Raw genomic sequence first — 6,000 nt, forward strand, 5'->3', positions numbered from 1 at the left:
GGTTAATGTTAGAGTTAGGGTGAGGGTGAGGGTGAGGGCTAGGTTTAGGATTAGGGTAAGGGTTAGGGTTAGGCTGAGGGTGCGGCTGAGTGTAAGGGTTAGGGTGAGGGTGAGGGGTAGGGTTAGGGTTAGAGTGAGGGTTACGGTTTGGGTTAGGGTTAGGGTTAGGTTTAGGGTTAGGGTGAGGTTATGGTTAGGGTTAGGGTTAGGATGAGGATAAAGGTTAGGGTGAGGGTTAGGGTGATGGTTAGCATAACTGTTAGGGTTAAGGTGAGGGTTAGGGTTAGGAATAGTATGAGGGCTACTGTGAGGGTTAGATTTAGGGTTAGGTTTAGGGTGAGGGTTAGGGAGAGCATGAGGGTTAGGGTTAGGGTGAGGGCTTGGGTTAGGGTGCGGGATAGGGTTAGGTTTAGGGTGAGAGTTAGGGTTAGTGTGAGGGTTAGGGTTAGGTTTAGGTTTAGGGTGAGGGTAAGGCTTAGGGTGAGGGTAAGGGTTTGTGTGAGCATTGGGGTTAGGGTTAGGGTTAGGGTGAGGGAAAGGGTTAGGGTGAGGTTTAGGGTTATTGTTAAGGTTAGTGTTAGGGTGAGTGTGAGGGAGAGGGTAAGGGTGAGGGCTTGTTTTAGTGTTAGGTTTAGGGTGAGGGTGACGGTTAGGGTTAGGTTTAGTTTTAGGCTGAGGGTGAGGGTGATGGTGACGGTTAGCGTTAGTGTGGTGTTTAGGGTGAGGGTGAGGTTTAGAGTGAGAGTGAGGGTTTGGGTGACGGTGAGGGTTAGGTTGATGGTGAGGGTTAGGGTTAGGGTTATGGTTAGGGTTAGGGTTATGGTGAGAGTAAGGGTTAGGGTGAGGGTTAAGGTGAGGGTGAGGCTTACCGTTAGCGTTAGTGTGAGGTTTAGGGTTAGGGTGAGTGTTAGGGTTAGGTTTAGGTTGAGGGTGAGGGTTAGGGTTAGGTTTAGGTTGAGGGTGAGGGTTAGGGTTAGGTTTAGGGTTAGAGTTAGGTTAAGGGTGACGGTGAGGGCAAGGGTAAGGATTAGGTTAAGGGTTAGGGTTAGTCTGAGGGTGAGAGTGAGAGTGAGTGTTACAGTTAGATTTAGGGTGAGGTTTAGGGTTAGGGTTACGGTAATGGTGAGGGTTAGGGTGAGGTTTATGAGTAGGGTTAGGGTTAGGGTTATTGTGAGGATTAGCGTTAGGGTTAGGGTGAGGGTTAGGGTTAGGTTGAGGTTCTGGGATAGGGATAGGGTTAGGGTGAGGATGAGTTTGAGGGTTTAGGGTTAGGCTGAGGATGAGGTTAAGTGTGAGGATGAGGGTTAGGGTTAGGATGAGGGTTAGGGTTAGGTTTAGGGTGAGGGTGAGGGTTAGGTTTAGGCTTATGATTAGGATGAGAGATAGGCTGAAGGATCTAGTTAGGGTTAGGGTGAGGGTTAGGGTTAGTGTGAGGGTTAGAGTTAGCGTTAGGTTTAGGTTGAGGGTAAGTGTTAGGGTGAGGTTAGGGTGAGGGTTAGGGTGACGGTGAGGATTAGGGTGAGGTTGAGGGTTGGGTTAGTGCTAGGATGAAGGCTAGGGTAAGGGTGATAATTAGGGTTAGGGTTATGGTAAGGGTTAGGGTGAGGGTGAGTGTTAGGTTTAAGATAAGGGTAAGTGTTAGCTTTACGATTAGTGTGAGGATAAGGGTTAGGGTACAGGTGAGGTTTAGGTTGAGGGTGAGGGTTAGGGTTAGGGTTAGGGTTAGGGTGAGGCTGACGGTTAGGGTTAGGGTTGGAGTTAGGCTTAGTGTTAGGTGAGGGTTAGGGTTAGGGTGAGGTTTAGGGTTAGGGTTAGGGTGAGGTTTAGGTTAGTGTGAGGGTTAGAGTTAGTGTTAGGTTTAGGGATAGGTTGAGGGTAAGGGTTAGGTTGAGGGGGAGGGGGAGGATGAGGGTTAGAGTTAGGGTTAGGATTAGGTTGAGGGTTAGAGTGAGGGTTAGGGTTAGGTTTAGTGTCAGGATGAGGATTAGGTGAGGAGTAGGTGTAGGGTTAGGGTTTAGGTGAGGGTTAGGGTGAGAGTAAGGGCTAGGGTGAGTCTTAGAGTTTGGATTAGGGTTAGGGTTAGGGTTAGGGTTAGGGTTAGGGTGAGTGTAAGGATTAGGGTTAGGCTTAGGGTTAGGGTTAGGGTTAGGTTTAGGGTGATGTTTAGTGTGACAGTGAGGGTAAGGGTGAAGGTGAGGGTTAGGGTGAGGTTGAGGGTTAGGGTGAGGGTGAGGGTTAGGGTGTGGATGAGGGTTAGGGTTAGGGTGAGGGTTTGGATGAAGTTTACGGTTCCGGTTAGGTTTAGGGTGAGGTTTAGGTTGGGGTTTAATGTTAGGGTTAGTGTTAAGATTAGGGTTAGGGTTAGGTTTAGGGTTAGGTTGAGGGTAAGATTTAGGGTGAGTTTTAGTTTGAGGGCGAAGGTTAGCGCTAGCGTTAGGGTTATTGTGAGGGTTAGGTTTAGATTTAGGTTTAAGTTAAGGGTTAAGTTTAGAGTTAGGGTTAGACTGAGGGTGAGGGTGAGTGTGAGGGTTATCGTGAGGGTGAGGGTTAGGTTTAGGGTTCAGGTGAGGGTTAGGGTGACAGTTATGTTTAGGGTGAGGGTTTGGGTTAGGGTGTGGGTGAGGCTTAGGTGTAGGGTGAGGGTTAGGGTGACGGTAAGTGTTAGAGTGAGGGTGAGGTTTAAAGTGAGGTTTAGTTTTAGTGTAAGTGTTAGGGTTAGGTTTAGGGTTAGGGTGAGGTTTAGGGTGTGGGAGAGGGTTAAGTTTATGGTTAGGGTGACGGTAAGAGTCAGGGTTAGTGTTAGTGTGAGGGTTAGGGTGAGGTTGAGGGTTACAGTTAGGGTTAGGGTTAGGGTGAGGTTGAGATTGAGGGTTAGGTTTAGGATTAGGGTTAAGTTTAGGGTTAGGCTGAGGTGAGCGTGAGGGTGAGGGTTAGGGTGAGGGTTAGGTTTAGGGTGAGGTTTAGGGATAGGGTTAGGTTTAAGGTAATATTTAGTGTGAGGGTGAGGGTGAGGGTGAGGGTTAGGGTGTGGGTGAGGGTTAGGTTTACGGTGAGGTTTGGAGTGACTGTGAGGGTTAGGTTGACAGTTAGTGTTAGGGTTAGGGTCAGGGTGAGGGTAGGGTGAGGGTTTGGGTTAGGGATAGGGTTAGGGTGAGGGTTAGGGGTAGGGTGAAGGTTAGGTTTAGGGTTAGGATTAGGGTTAAGGTGAGGGTTAGGGTGAGGGTTAGGGTTAGGGTTATTGTGAGTGTAAGGGTAAGGGTTAGGGTGAGGGTTAGGGTGAGGGTGAGACTTAGGGTTAGCATTAGGCTTAGGGTGAGGGTTAGGGTTAGGGTTAGGGTTAGGTTTAGGATGAGGGTGAGTGTTAGGCTTAGGGATAGAGTTAGTGTGAGGGTTAGGGTTAGGGTGAGAGTTAGGGTGAGGCTTATATTTAGGGTTAGGATTAGAGTGAGTGTTAGGGTGAGGGTGAGGGTTAGAGTTAGGTTGACGGATAGGGTTAGGGTGAAGGTTAGGGTTAGGATTAGGGTTAGGGTGAGGTCTAGGGTGAGGGTGGGGGTTAGGGATAGTGTGAGGGTTAGGGTGAGGGTTAGGGTGACGGGTAGGGTTAGGGTTAGGTTGAGGGTTAGGTTTAGGGTGAGGGTTAGGGTCAAGGTTAGTGTTAGGGTTAGGCTGAGTGTAAGGGTTACGGTGAGGTTTATGGTGTGAGTGAAGTGTAGGGTTAACGTGAGCATTAGGGTGAGGGTTAAGGTGAGGGTTAGGGTTACGGTTAGAGTTAGGTTTAGGGTGAGGTTTAGAGTTAGGATTAAGTTTAGGGTTACCGTTATTGTTACCGTCAGGGTTATTGTTAGGGTTAGGGTTAGGGTGAGGGTGAGTGATGATTAGGGTTAGGGCTAGGCTTAGAGTGAGGGTGAGGGTGAGGGTTAGGTTTAGGGTTAGGGTGAGGATTAGGGTTATGTTAGAATGAGCGTTAGGCTGAGGGTTAGAGTTAGGGTTAGGTTGAGGGTTCGGGTTAGTGTGAGGCTTAGCGTTAGGGTTAGGGTTAGGGTGAGAGTAAGGTTTAGGGTGAGGGTTAGGTTGAGTGTTAGGTTTAGGGTTAGGATTAGGGTTAAGGTTATGGTTAAGCTGAGGTGAGCGGGAGGGGGAGGGTGAGGGTGAGGGTTAGGGTTAGGGTTAGGGTTAGGTTGAGGGCTAGGGTGTTGGTTTGGGTGAGGTTGAGGGGCAGGGTGAGAGTTTCGGTTAGGTAAGGGTTTAGTTAGAGTTAGGTTGAGGATTAGGTTGAGGGTGAGGTTTAGGGTGCGTGTTAGGTTTAGGGTGAGGTTTAGGGTTAGGTTTAGGATTAAGGTAATATTTAGGGTGAGCGTGAGGTTTAGGGTGAGTGTGAGGGTTAGGTTTAGGGTTATAGTGAGGGTAAGGATAAGGGTTAGGGTGAAGGTTAGGGTGAGGGTGAGACTTAGGGTTAGCACTAGAGTTAGGGTGAGGGTTAGGGTTAGTGTTAGGGTTAGGGTTAGGTTTAGGATGAGGGTGAGTGTTAGGGTTAGGGATAGAGTTAGTGTGAGGGTTAGGGTGAGAGTTAGGGTGAGGCTTATGTTTAGGGTTAGGGATAGGGTGGGTTTTAGGGTGACGGTGAGGGTTAGAGTTAGGTTCAGGGATAGGTTTAGGTTGAGGGTTAGGGTTAGGATTAGGGTTAGGGTGAGGTCTAGGGTGAGGGTGGGTGTTAGGGCTAGTGTGAGGGTTAGGGTGAGGGTTAGTGTGACAGGTAGGGTTAGGGTTAAGGTGAGGGTTAGGTTTAGGGTGAGGATGAGGGTTACGGTTAGGGTTAGGGTTAGGCCGAGAGTAAGGGTTAGGGTGAGGATTATAGTGAGAGTGGGGTTTAGGGTTAGCGTGAGTGTGAGGGTTAGCGTAAGTGTTAGGGTGAGGGTTAAGATGAGGGGTAGGGTTAGGGTTAGGGTTAGGGTGAGGGTGAGGTTTAGGGTTAGGGTGAGGGTTTCGATTATGGTTAGGGTTGGGGTGAGGTTTAGAGTTAGGATTAGTATTAGGGTTAGCCTTATTGTTATCTTCAGGATTATTTTTAGGGTTAGGGTTAAGGTGAAGGTGAGAGTGAGGATTAGGGTTATGGCTAGGTTTAGAGTGAGGGTGAGAGTGAGGGTTAGGGTTAGTGTTAGGATGAGGGTTAGCCTGAGGGTTAGAGTTAGGGTTAGGTTGAGTGTTAGGGTTAGTGTGAGGGTTAGCGCTAGGGTTAGGGTTAGGGTGAGAGTAATGGTTAAGGTGAGGGTTAGGGTGAGGATTAGGGTTAGGGTTAGGGTTAGGTTTAGGGTGAGGGTTAGCTTTACGGTTAGGGTTACGGTAAGGGTGAGGTTTAGAGTTAGGATTAGGGTTAGGGTTAGTGTAGTTGTTAGCGTCAAGGTTATTGTTAGGGTTAGGGTTAGGTTGAGGGTGAGGGTGAGGATTAGGGTTAGGGCTAGGTTTAGAGTAAGGGTGAGTGTGAGGGTGAGGGTTAAGTTTAGGGTGAGGGTTATGGTTAGTGTTAGGATGAGGGTTAGGCTGAGGGGTAGAGTTAGGATTAGGCTGAGGGTTAGGGTTAGTGTGAGGGTTAGCATTAGGCTTAGGGTTAGGGTGAGAGTAATGCTTAGGGTGAGGGTCAGGGTGAGGTTTAGGGTGAGGGTGAGGGTTAGGGTGAGGGTTAGGGTGTGGGTGAGAGTTAGGGTTAGGGTTAGAGTTAGTGTGAGGGTTAGGGTGAGGGTTAGATTTAGGGTGAGTGTTAGGTTGAGACTTAGGTTTAGGGTTAAGGTTAGGGTGAGGGTTAGAGTGCGGGTGAGGGTTAGAGTTAGGGTGAGGGTTAGCGTTAGGTTGAGGGTTAGTGTTAGGATTAGTGTTAGGGTGAGGTCTAGAGTGAGGGTGAGGGTTGGGGATAGGGTGAGGGTTAGGGTGAGGGTTAAGGTGACGGTTAGGGTTTGGGTTAGGGTTAGGGTGAGGGTGAGTGTTAGGGTTAGGGTTAGGGTGAGG

This window comes from Dipodomys spectabilis, unplaced genomic scaffold (assembly GCF_019054845.1).
Source record: "Dipodomys spectabilis isolate Male_0828 unplaced genomic scaffold, ASM1905484v1 ptg000166l, whole genome shotgun sequence".
NCBI lineage: Eukaryota > Metazoa > Chordata > Mammalia > Rodentia > Heteromyidae > Dipodomys > Dipodomys spectabilis.